General features: G+C 43.1%; 1 protein-coding gene and 1 pseudogene across 1 annotated transcript in view; both read right to left on the bottom strand.

Moving 5' to 3' along the window:
- Positions 1-3415: 3415 nt before the first annotated feature.
- LOC147029913 (uncharacterized) lies at positions 3416-6238 on the bottom strand (annotated as a pseudogene).
- The window catches only part of LOC147029912 (ubiquitin carboxyl-terminal hydrolase 2-like), a 26543-nt gene continuing 18054 nt past the window's right edge, over positions 5489-13977 (bottom strand). Inside the window, exons 8-9 of the mRNA XM_085872146.1 lie at positions 5989-8154; positions 5489-5648 (exon numbers count right to left, since the gene is read on the bottom strand). The gene's annotated coding sequence lies outside the window, so the exon portion shown is untranslated. The remainder of the gene's footprint in view (positions 5649-5988; positions 8155-13977) is intronic.

Raw genomic sequence — 13977 nt, 5'->3', positions numbered from 1 at the left:
TTAAAGAATACGTGTCCGAAACCAAACATTCCTCGTGGTGTGTCAACGTGTGGAATGTAATGAGGACTCTCAATGCCAGGAGCCCAGAACAAGCACGAATGATGCACCTGGAGCTGCAGAACCCAAGCCAAGCACGAGTGGTACATCTCGGGTGGTGGAACGTGCAGACACGTCCCATTATCAGCCCTGGAAAGCAAGTGCAGAAGTTAAAGAACCTCAAGTAGACAACGAGGGTTTTGTCACCGTTCACTCCCGAAGAAAGAAGTGGCCTAACATCAACGGTCATAATGTAATCGTGGGCGTTTCCAAAAAGCTAGCGCCATCGAGAAAGCTACACGGCTCTCATGTAAATACAGCCAGCTCGCTCTATGCTTTGGAAAGGGAAAACAAATTTGCAGTTCTATCTCGGGTGGATGTTGGCGGTGCTCCTGATCAGGTACAGGATGAGCATGAGCATGAACAAGAGGGTGGTGTTGTGCCCCAACAGGTAGATGTGACCACCTCAGTGGTTGCTGATGTCATCGACATTGAAAGTGAGCCAATGTTGGTCCCTCTCTCTACCAAAAGCATCGTGGCTGAGACATCTGCATTCCAGACAACTCTGGACGTTAGAGATGTGGAGCGTGTGTGTTCTGCTTCGGTCATGGCTTTCTCCCTCCCAGCATCAATGGAAATGCCTGCTCCACCTATGGTGCATGGTTCAAGTATGCATCATCAATCAGACTATGATTCTGACGGGGCCTCGTCGTTTGCCTCTGGTGATAGTACCGAAGTCTGGAACCATCCAGGCTTATCTCAGGAATCAGAGGGTGTTCCGACTGTGCCCCCCCCCCCCAGGAGATCATAATTTTTTTACAGCACACCTTCCGTAACAGACATGTTCAAATTCAAGATTCCTTTCCAGACATGCACAGTTTTATTACCTCTGCAAAGTGGCTGCTCCTTCAGTCTGAGCAGTTTGGCATGACTGAGCCACAAATGTTTCGTCTGAGGAAGAGGGTTTTGAAAGCAAGGAAACTGCTGCATCCATAAGCCGGCCAATTGACTGATGTCTTTTTCAAAATTCCACACGATGGCTTTCTCGATTGCTACTTTCAACATTAATGGAGGACACTCGAACTTCTGCAAATATGAAGTTACTGAGCTTGTATTGAAGAACCACATTGAATTTTTACTCTTGCAGGAAACCAGATGTAGCTCCTCCTGTATGAGCGAATGGGAGAGAATGATGAAAGGAAGATGGTTCTTCAGCAGCTTAGAGTGTCCCAGAGCTGGGGTCGCCATCTATTTACATCCCTCTCTCTGTAATCTCATTGTTGATTTTAATGAAATTATTGAAGGATATTTAATCTCACTCACCTTTACGCTTAATGGTTTTAAACACACATTACTCAATGTCTATGCGTCCCATAATCAGCTGTGAGTACGGATCGAACAGTACGGATCGAACTTGTTTTACGTGGTTGGAAACATCCCTCACACACTTAGATTTTAACGGATTTGTTTGTTTAGGAGGGGATTTTAACTTCACGATGGATTCTACCATTGATCGCAATGGGAAAGAGCCTCACCCAGCGAGCATTATACCCCTGGCTCGGACTTTGACAACCTTCTCCCTTATTGACATTTGGAGGACTTGTAATCCATCAACATGACAATATACGTGGTGTCGGTGTTTAGATGGCTATCTGTCCCTCGCAAGGTTCGACCGTTTTTATATTAATGATTTTTTTTAAAGATTGTGACCCACACTGGTATCGTCCCCAGTGGTTTCTCAGACCATCATATGGTCATACTTCTCATTCACCTACCAATTCGTAACCAAGGTGCGGCCGACTGGACTTTTAATGAAAGCAACCTCGAGGTTCATTTATTCCTTGATGCCTTTCGTGTTTTTTGGAGAACTTTACTCCAACGTAAACCCTTCTTTCCGCATCTTGTGCAATGGTGGGACAATGCCAAAGCACAGATAAGATCCTTCTGCCAGCAATACGGAGCTTATCAAACTCGACATGACTCTGCCCTTCAATCCCTGGTTGCCAGAGAAATATTATCTTTGCAATCCAACCTCTCAGCCTCAAATACTGAAAGGACCAACTTTTTGCTGGCAAAGAAAAAAGCCCTTCTTGCTGGACTCTGTGCAAAGCAGGCCAGGGGAGCTCTGATCCATCTCTGAATGGAAAATCTGTATCACTTGGATGCTTCTTCCAAGTTCTTCTTCGGACTGGAAGTTCGGAAAAAAAAACAAGTCAGCAGATAGCCTCACCAAACACGAAGGAAAGAAGAATAACGCACTGTCAAAAAGACATCCGGGTTTCACTCAAGGATTATTTCTCTGAACTCTACCAAGCCAAGAGCATTGATAATGAGATTGTGGAATCCCTGACTTCTTCCCTACCAACCTTATTGAAGTTAAAATGTTAAATGGACATTTTGAATTTGAATTAATACCAAGTGGGGTTAACTCGGCCTGTCATCCTTCTGAAGTCGGCAAAATGAGTGCCAGCATGCTGGTATACTGTGTCAGAGTGGCGACCCTTCCAGGATTGTGCCCAATAGCCAAGGAGACTGCTTTAGCAGCACCAACGCTCTGCACAGAGTATGGTCCCAATCTCCTCTCATCCTCCAAGTTTAGTTAAACAATGAATATGTTCCATTTGTTGTCCGCCCTGAGTGGTTGGCGTCCCTCATTCCATATCTTGGGACCTATCCTGTTCCGGGTTTGCAAAAATGACATCGCAGCCTTTTTGAACAAGATCTGTAAATGCATGTCCGAAAAATGGTTGAGGACGTGTTCGATACCAGGCTATTTTGTTAACAACTAAAATGGCCACCAGTCTACCAGTTGGCCATCTTTGATCAGATCACAAAATAAAAGGAGGTGCTCGTGTATACCATCAGCTACTGTGCTTGTGTCAAGTTTGAAGAAAATTATACCATGCATGTTTGAGAAATGGTAAGGGACACATTTAAGTAATAAAAATGGCTGCCAGTCCGCCACTTTGGATCCGATCTCGAAAAGAAATGAAGTGCTTATGCAAGCCATCATTCCTTATCTGTGTACCAAGTTTGAACAACATTGGTACGTATATTTCCGAGATATGGCTGCGGACGCACACACACGGACACAAAAATCGAGACCAAATCCATAAGCCGTTTTCAGGTCTGGTGGGGGCTAACAAACAACCAGACTAGAAAATAGAGAAAACTTTGTGTGTTTCTGTATCATATAAAACAAAGGGAATCGTATGACTTGTGGAATGAAATGTCTTCCACTTCTAACACGTGTCTGTAACTGTTGCTGATACCAAGTTCATGAAGTTGAGTGAACAATGTTTTGTTTTGGGTTCCGGAATGCACATTCAGACCAATATGTAATGGCAGTGGGAATGCTTTATCCTTTTGGTGACGTGGCTCATCTGCTCCCTTTGCCTCTTCCTTCGAGTTGAGCCTGATTAGTTGACATTCAGTGGCATATGCCAGTGAGTTAGCAGCATTTTGATCCTTCATAGTTAATCCACATAATAGCATTGAGAGCAGAACGTTGATGGAATTCTCTGCACTGCACTGTCCTGGCAATCATGAGTAACTACCTGAGAATTTGGGAAATTCTGTCTTGAACATTTCTTTCTGTACGACTTTTGCTGCATGTACCATTGAGAGAGCATCTTTACCGAAGTTACTTAACTTAAATCCTTTTGATAGGTTTTGAAGACCTTCATTAAAGACTAGAAAAGGACTTTCAACATCGGACTGTTCCTGGCACTCATCTGGGTAACGCATCAAAAGATTGTGTTTTGAGTCTTGTCTTGTCTTCTGATACCCAAATGCAGCAAGGCGAATTTCATACTCTTTGTGCAAGTCCGCTAATCGGAATATGTAAACACATCCCCTTCCACACTGCTTTTAAAGAAGAATACCATTTCAGCATATCCCCTTGATTCTGTCATTGTCTGATCGGTTCATTCTGAAGATGCTGACTGAGTTATTTGCATATTTCTGAAACAAGTGATGAACACATCTATGCAATGCTCATAGTGGTGCGTTTTGCCTCGATGGCAACCAAATCCCCACCTGCTATTGTGGCCGACAAATCACAATCCTGCATTTCCTTGGCCTGTTCTCTGAGCGCTGTGTGTGGTTCTCATTCAGTACAACTATGAAGTACCCCTTCTGGTTTCTTGCAGAAACTGCACACATTTCCACACTTTGACTCCTTTGGGAGTGTTGTGCGTTTTGATTTTCTTTGTCCAGTATTACCACCACACTGTCCATTGTTCCTCTTTCTGGCATATTTCTCTTGTATTATTTTCAGTTTTGAGTGAGCTAATTTAAGCTGACACTTGAGGTGCCACTTTGCCTTGTTGACATGATCTTAAAAGCAAAAACAATTCAAACGAAAATATATAGGCATGGACACACACACACACACACACACACACACACACACACACACACACACACACACACACACACACACGATGAGAAAAGAGGAAGACAGGAAGTTTAACCAGAATATTAGCGAACGTAATGAGCTTCATAGTTAACGCGTGCACATGAGATCAAAGTAAAAAACAACAACACAATACGCTGGCAATTTGGAATCCGTGTCGTTGGCTATGACCCTTTTGCTTCAGGTTTTATTTTGCTTCCGGTTTTTTTTTGTTTCCGGTTTTTGTCATGGGGAATGATGCATGCCGGGAGATAAAGGCATCGTCGGAGACATGAAAGACCCAAATATCAGACATGGTGTATATTTCCTCCACTGATTTCAATAAAGATATCTCCCGCATCATCAAAAAATAATTTTTAATCGTGATTTCCATTATTTGATCGCTGATCCCGAATCCAGGCCGAAGTAACCGGAAATTGCGTATACAGTTGTGAACAAGTTTCGGTAAAATCAGAAGCGAATGTAAGAAGAATTCTACGTTCGCTTCTGGTATTTATTTTTTTAGATGAGATCCTGTTCTAGGCGGTGTAGTTGTCGTTGTGAAGGTAATGTTGAGGTAATATTAATTTTTTTGGATGAGATCCTGTTCGAGGCGGTGTAGCTGTCATTGTGAAGGTAATGTTGAGGTAATAAAGATATCTCCCGCATCATCAAAGAATAATTTTTATCATGATTTTCATTATTTGATTGCTGATCCCGAATCCAGGCTGAAGTAACCGGAAATTGCAGCATCGAATGTAAGAATAATTCTACATTCGCTTCTGGGCTCTGCCTATTCCATTTTATGTTTAAAAAACTTAAACCGTCATAAACTTGTTGTTTTTGGTGGTGGGTAGGGGGGCTCAATGTTAAAGTAATACAGAGGCTGCTGAAACAAGGGTAATATATTCATTAAATATGCACAAAGGGAGTGTGTGGAGGTGGCACTCGGATGTGTGAATGTTGTGGATGAATTGGGTGCAAAAGCTTATTTTAGTTCATAGGATTGTGAGCAGTTCACATGTCTGATGGACTACTGGAATAGGAAGCTTGAGTACCATGAATTAAAATGCATTTATTTACACAATAAATAGAACACAGGAAATATTTCAAGCTGGTTGGTGGATTTGTGAGATCAGCAATTGGGTGAAGTTCCTGAAGCTTCTGAAGAATCATCTCAACATCGCGGTTTCTCTGCGTCGTCTCATTCAGAGATCTGGAAAAGGAGAGAATCACAAATCTGTAAGCAATTTCATTACTCTCACCGATTACTTACCAGTTAAAAAAGGAACTCAGAAAGGTTTTGCTTCCATTAAATTTGAAAACCGATATTCCTGGAATAATGCTCTTTTGGTGCTCCCATCTGAGCCTGTGGCTGATTGATGCTTGGGTCCCAGATTCAAAATCCCTTCTACGATATTGATTGGTCGATTTTCTACTCTGTATTAATTGACTTGATCCGAAATGCGGTTTGTGTACAATGTTCACCATGAGGCTGAGATCTTTGAATGAAATTTGAGTGTCCCAAATGTTCCCAGATACACCATCACCTGTACCTGTCTCGTTGGCTTATGGCTGGTCAATGAATGTAAGGTGCCACTGGTCATTTTCACAAAGGTCATATTCCTTGTTCTCCTTCACCCTCTTGACATCAAATCTCCTTCATCCTGCTCATCACACAAACTGTTTCAGGCTCAGCAAGTCAAATTTTTCAGCAACAGAGTGCCCTTCATGAGGAACATCACTTTTGCCTTGAGGAATGTGGATAAGGGTGCTCGTTATATCAAACAAACAACTTTGGTTCATACAAGGAACACTGCAATCAAACAACTGGCAACAACTCAATCGGCCATCCTGACATCCCCATGCATTTCCTCTTCGTGTTGTTTCTTTTTTGAAGCTGCACAATGCTCATATCATGGTTCCAAATAGAGAGTTCATTGTGATTGATAACAGCACACAGACGGTAGGTCATGTCCTGTCTGTGCTGCAAGATGAAGAACATTAAGGGATGGCTTTGGGAGTATGAGGGTAAAAGATTGACTGGGGCATGTATTTTGTGTCTTTTCCCTCTGTTTGTCCGGAGCCTCAACTCGAAAATGACAGGACACATTTCTTTTATGTTTGGCATATGTGATGTGTGCAATCATATCTGGGAATGAGACATGAAATGAGTTTGGGATCGAATCCTATTTAGAATTTTGGCAATTTAAATATTTAGGGGGAAATGAAAAGTACAGGGTTGTGTATGCTCTCGGGAAACTGATTTATTTTCACTTTACCATCGCCAATACCAACATTATAGGATGGTCAAGAGGAATGTACACTTGCCTCTGAGGTGTCTATCCTGGGTTTGAATCTTGGCTCAGCAATGAACTGTCATCCCGGTGTTTTACAAGCAGGGTGATTCATCAATGTGTCTGCCTTTCTTTGGATGGATGTTAAACTGGGTGTCTCATCTGCTGGGATTTGTTGGTGGAAGTTAAAGATGCCACGGTGTCCATTGTGAAGAGTTGATGAGTGATTGCCGGCTCCATAAACAAATTACAAATTCTTGCCGTGACTTCCTGTGTCGGTTTGATGACCCATTCAGGATTGTGACCCCAGCCAAAGAAACCGCTTCCGCAGTACCGATGCTCTGTGTAGACTGAAGAGCAAGGTTGATGATCGAATCTAATACCCTCACACCACCTTCAATGTTATATTTATATGCACTATCATCTCAACTACAAACATCCAGCATTGAATTATTTGGGTGAGGCTGAGTGAAGCAAGGTAGAGGCAGTTTATTCCTGATCTTTGAAACACCCTGCAACCTCTGCCTGCAGAAAACACGATTCTTTGAACTCCGGCCACATTTTCCATCCAATCATCACGTAACTTTGGTAAAAAGAAAAATGATGCACGGGCAGGCGCTCCGATCTTGAAAGATTTGTGCGATTCGCTCAAGTGATTGTGGAGAAAACAAATTTAAAAGCAAATGGAGGTAAAAAGGTGAGGGCCTCGACTGACGTTCCACAACATGGTCAAGGATGGTTGTGTCTGCCTATTACCAGTTTGTTTATTTATATACACTTTACCATCTCCACCACCATCTCTACATGTTTATTTATTCAGGTAGTTCAGTGTAAAATCTAAACGTCCTATTTTTAAGGTGTGATTGGGGGCTGTTTCCTCAGTGAGGACTTGCAATCTTGTTTTCCTTATATTTCAGAAGAAGGGAATCCTAAAACAGGAGCTCATGAAAGATTATTGAAAAGGATATAAAAGCCAATGTAAATAGAGGGTATTTCAATGAATGTAAAATTTTACAGCAATCACAGTACTGGTCATGACAGTTGTTTTTACATTGTCAGAAGATCAATTCACAGTGTTTGATACGAGGTGCTCACCTTGTTGGAACCCACCTGAGTTTCGATTTTTGTTTCATTGTACAGGGACCTTTCGTTAAAACGAAATGACCAGCATGTCCGGTAGATGGCTTATACAGACCTGTTTAAATGGCACTCGATGCATCTTGCACATTGATCAAAACCTGGAACACTTTGAGGCAGATTGATAGTCAGGTGGTAAATAAACGATTGACTTCAAATGTGTGTCCATTTACCTCATCTGTATACCATTTTGTTCCTCACCACATTTCATCCTCATTGTCTCATCTGTGTACCTTATCAGATTCCATCCTCATTGAGCTTCTCTCACAGTGAATCTTTGAAGGGACCCTGAATGTGAAAAGACAAAGGGGTCTGTAGGCACTGCCAATTGCAGACATTATCTCAAAAATTTTTCTTTAAAAAAATTTAAAGTTAAAAAAAAGAAAAATATAATCTTAAAAATTCATGTAAAGTACAGTAAGTTTACTCTCGTTTTTCAATTGAAATTCTTCCATGAGCCTTTGGGAAATTAAAAAATGTAAAAAGTGCACTGTATGTATATATATATATATATATATATATATATATATATATATATATATATATATATATATATATATATATATATATATATATATATATATATATATATATATATATATATACCAGCAGGGATACCCGTGCTCCGCACAGGAATCCCGTGGATGACAGCGGGTCTGAAGGAGTTGATGTCACATTTGATTGTAAAATTGTAGAGCATGCCATCATTATTATTTTTTTTCATCACCACTATAATATTATATTTTCCCCGCCATGTTTTATATGCAGAAGACTCGAGTTCAAAAAATTAAGATTTATTGCCGCATCAGATAAAAAACCAGAATGCCTCAACAATGTGAGGCTGGTTTCATGTCGTCATTTGCGACTTAATTTATACGTCGGGCATAACCCATCCTGGCCCAGCGTATTTGATTTATTTACGTCTGTTATCCTGATAAAAAATTATGTTGTATTATGTATACGAAGTTACAACGTACCTACGCCCATAACCATTCTATAAAATATCTACAATAGCCCATAACCATTTAATTATAAAATATTATACACATACACCATACGCCATCACCATTCTATTTATATCTGTAATATGCATACAAACAAACCACCACCACCATTTTTTTTTCCCACCACCATTTTTATTTTTCACCAGCAACATGTATTTCCTTCATCGCACATCCTATTCCCTTTTATGAAATAACTGAAGTAGCTCAATAATTTTAGTGGAGTGCTCGAGGATAAACAATATTTGATGTCTTCCCATCTGGGGGCCAATATGTATAAAGCCTCCGATGATCCCACTCTGGAGCATCCCACATATAGCTGACCATGGGAAAAGCAAGGAGTGGATAATTCCAGCCCTGCTACTTTCAATGACTGTCCTTGTGCCTTATTGATAGACATCGCAAAGCACAGGCATTCAGGAAATTGTAGTCTCTTAAATTCAATCGTTGAATTTTATGGAATGAGTGGAATTCGCGGAATGAATACATCTTCTCCTTTCGCACATCCTGTCATGATAGTGGCCTCAATTACATGTGGTAGTAGTCTTTTCACAATCAGTTTAGTTCCGTTGCAAAGTTTTGGTGCATCGAGATTACGTAATAACATAATAGGGCATCCAACTGTTAACGACAGATTGTACGGAAGCAATCCTGGTAATTCCAATGAGTTTGTAAATTCTGTGGGATAATGTATGGCTTGCTCAGTATCCAGTGTGGTGTCAATAGACTTGTGACTATGTTGTTCGCCTGGAACTACTTGTAATAACTGATGGTTTATTACACGGACTGTTTCATTAAGTGGAGCCAGGATTGTTCTTTCACAGAGCCACTGTATGTTTTTGTTATTCGTCGCTAAATTGGGATACACATGAGCCTCTAATTCTTCGATAGATGAAACTATTGTACCACAGTCATCGGGAATAGATATTACATCATTTGTGTTCAGGATTTCACCATTTCCAAGTTTGAGAAGCAATTGTGCGAAATTGCCAGCATCTAAATCACCATATAATTTGACCCTCATATTTGTTGTTAGATGAATAGTTTGTACGAATGTCCAGAGGTATGAAGATTTTATACTGGCTTTCATTTCATCAGCTGGAGTGCCACGGGGTACCACAGGTAAAGTTTGTCTGAAATCGCCAGAAATAACCAGCGTAACTCCACTTTATAGGCAGGTCTACTCCTCTTAAATCTCGCATAGTTCTATCTAATGCTTCGAATGCATCCTTAGGCGACATCGTACCTTCATCCCAAACTATGAGGTCGCAATTCTTCAGCACCTTTGCTGCTTCAGTTTGTTTGCCAATGCCACAAACCAGATATTCCATTGTAGCTAAGTCGAGAGGCAATTTGAAAGCAGAATGCGCTGTGCGGCCACCTGAAAGTAGTGTTGCGGCTATACCGGATGAAGCAACGGCTAATGCGATCTTTTTCTGGCTCCTCATCTGAGCAAGCAAAAGGTTGAGGACAAATTTTTTGCCAGTACTACCCGGGGCATCCAAGAAAAATATCACACCACTTCCCTCTTGAACCGCTTCAGAAAACAGTTGATATGCATTACTCTGATCCTGTACCAGAAGCGGCTCATTGTCAGAAACAAACTTTGCGAGAGTATCTGTGTTGTAGTTTGTTTCACGGAACCATTCTCTACTGATGGTTGCGCTTTCAGACCTATTAGAAGAGGGAAGTCCCCACTTAGTTAAATCTTTCCCGCTCATGGATAATACCAAATCTTCAATGTATACCAGAGCCTCATTGAACATATCTGGTGTGTACTGGATGTCCTCTGGGGATGTTCTCTTTGGACTCTGTTTTTTACATCCTCAGACAGGGCCTCTTTGTGAATGTCCCATAGGCTCTTGGGATCTGACATCTCACACGCAGTTATCATAATAGCAAATAGATACCTCATGGTCGATGGGGATTGAGAAATAGTTGCCTCTTCTATCGTGGTGTTCCAATGGGCATCGTCTTCGAGGAGTCCGAGGAGATTGCAAGCCTCACGGAATGTGCTGCAAATTTGCCCGTCCACTATTCTCAGGTCTATGAAACTCACTGGACCTCGTTGCACATGCAGGAGGAGGCGGACGCAGAAACACTCAAAATTATTGAGATGTACTGTGTACACTCGACCCAATGCGTCAGATTTGTAAATACCGGGATATCCTGGAACTTCTGAACCTTGCTTCCTCCTGTTCCAACGTTTCTGACTCGAGTTCCAAGTGAAATACGTTGGCAGCTGAGCATGCAGTAGAGTTTGAACAAAGTCATCAATTTCGCATAGTTTGAAAAATGCCAGTAAGTTAGAAATTGGAGGTTCTTCCATCGTAAGTCGACGACTACCTGCATGTACAATAAAATATGACTTGTGTTAATCATGCATTAAAAGAGGCGTTTGTTGATGTGAATAGGGCCTATGATAAGTGTGTTGAATGCATAAGTCATAATTCGGAAACGGGAATTCAGAATTAACTGCAGCACTATTTTTTCATTCTATTGCAAATGGCATTGGCCCCATGTCAATCTGCTGAACTTGAAAAATTAACGTTACGAAAAGTGTGTCGAATGCACAAGTCATAATTCGGAAACCGGGAAGTCGGAAGTCATTATCTTCAATTGACTGTCATATTAATTTCTCATTCTCAAGCAAATTCCGTTGGTCCCATGTCAATCGGCTAAACTTGAAAAATTAACGTTACGCAATCAGGTGATGACGTCATAATTCGGAAACCGGGAAGTCGGAAGTCATTGTCTTCAATTGACAGGTGCATTATTTTTTCATTATATTGCAAATGGCGTTGGCCCCATGTCAATTGGCTGAACTTGAAAAATTAACGTTACGAAATCAGGTGATGACGTCATAATTCGGAAACCGGAAGTCTGAAGTACAATTCTTTTACATCGGGACACTCCCGGGTACATGTTCCGTCAGCATGTGAAGTTTGGTGAGGATCAGTCCAGTACTTTTCGCGTGCATTGGTCACAGAGAAACACACACACAGACACACAGACAGACAAACTTTCAAATAAATATATATATTGTTGCGGATTTCGCGCCCGCCAGCGTGCGACGGCCACGTAACTCGAATCGCGGCACGTCGCCCACCGGACGGACAATCCAGTCGTGACCCTCTCGGACTAACGCCGGGAACCAGTCACGGGTGGACCTTTCGGTCTCACCGCGATCGAGCCAATCAGCCCCCGCGTGGGATAGGGTTGCTCGCCAAATTCGACCTACCTAAGTACCCACGCGGAGGGTAGACCGGGCGATCGCACCTCGCCGCAGGTCGACTTCGGACACGGGCCACTTAAGCGACCCGTTCCGTACTATCAGAATAACCGAGCGGTGTTATCGTCGACCTCGACGGTTCGATTAATTATCGGGCGTACTCAGCCCACTACCAACCCTTTACGTGAAGCAAGATGGGGATTCAATGGGGGAAAAGACGAAGCGAAGCGGGAAACAGTTCAACAATAAAGCACATTTATTCGCGGCACACGGGAAGCACACAAATACAATTCCACCAAATGCACACAAAAAAGAAAACACAATTCCATTTACACAAAAAGCAAACATAAAAGTGAAAACACAGTGCAGAGCTAATTCCGACTACCGAGCACACGGCAACACTTATACAATTCTACTTCACAGACGGCGCCGACAACACATACCCAAAACCAAGGAAAAGAAATACCCTCAAGAATGAGGTAGGCCTGGGGCCGAGACCGGGTTGGGCCTACCCGTCTGGTGATGAGACGCGGAGCGGCGATGGCCCCGCAACCCGCGGGCCTCGTGGACAGTGCCTGGCAGGGGGTGGGAACGGGGCCCCCTTGGTCGCACTATCTCAGCGCGGGGGGAAACAGGAGGGGGTTGCTGATGCTCGGGGGATAGAGGATCTTTATTATATGCGACGAGCGTCTCCACCTCGGCCAGGTCGCGCTGTCGGCCTCCCAGGGGTGCAGCTCCCTGCACGACGCGAGCACCCCCTCGTCCGGTGTCGCCGCCTTTCCACCGCTCCGTCCCCTCCGTTCCGACTCCCACGCACACGACGAGCAGCTCCACCGCCCGCGAAGTCTTGACTCTCTGTTTCCGACTCTCCTCTTCTTGACTCTCCGACCCGTTCTTGTTTGCGACTCTCCGACCCCTCGTTCTCGTTCTGCTGACTCTTTCGCTCCGACTTTTACGACTCCTTTTACTGACGAACACCGTCCTTTTATCCCCCCGTAACTTCGCCTTTGACCTTTCAACTCGCTCCCCATTGGCCCGAGAAAAAGTGGGCGTGAAGGCTTTTTGATCCACAAATTTGCATATATCGATCGCCGTGGGGGCGGGGCCACCCGCCCTCGCTCACCGATTGGACGGCAAAAAGTGGGCGTGTGTCGTTTTCGATCCGTTTTTGAAGCAGAAAATCCGTGATTTTGTACACGCTGTTCAACGTGCGCCCTACACGAGTCCAGCATCGGTGCCCATGAGTGGCGCGAGATGACGGTGATGCGATGGTGGCGAGTTGTGACGGTAAAGGTCGTGGCGGTTGTGGTGAAGCGGTGGTTGTGGTCGGTGGTTGATGTTGTGGTTGTGATGGTGGCGATTGGTCCAAAATAAAGATAGTAAAAGAAAAACGGCTATCCTGAAGAGTCGCAGCACGTATAAATGACATGTATTCCCACTAGACAACGGGTTTGGGCCTAACTACACATGCACTTACCGAGATACCTCACCTAAGGGACCTGAATGGTGGTTTGCGAATCTGGTAACCACAACACTACCCCCTTCCCTTTTTACAGACTCGTCCCGAGTCGTCAAATTTTCGTGTGCCATCATGTGTAGTTTTCCCCTCGTACACTTTACCTACGGATCCCTGAGTGCGACATTCATGGTATTCGTGTCCCCAAAATAAATAACCTGAGGGCTGCGTAACTATCTAAACAAACTCACTCACACGGACGACTTAAATAAAATTGCCGGCGCTAAGACATACATGCCGGGGGCGCACTCATATTTACAGTACATCTTACCTTAACTTACAAATTTTACACTAAACCATGGCCCAGGATCATTGACTCTGCAAAAAGAAAGCAGTTAGCAGGGAGCCAGGCTGCCCACATG

The sequence above is a fragment of the Eptatretus burgeri genome, chromosome 3 (assembly GCF_056783735.1).
Source record: "Eptatretus burgeri isolate ZD-2024b chromosome 3, Ebu_testis_v1, whole genome shotgun sequence".
Taxonomy (NCBI): domain Eukaryota; kingdom Metazoa; phylum Chordata; class Myxini; order Myxiniformes; family Myxinidae; genus Eptatretus; species Eptatretus burgeri.
Note: the sequence above shows the minus strand (reverse complement) of the source record. Positions and strands in the feature narration are given on the sequence as shown.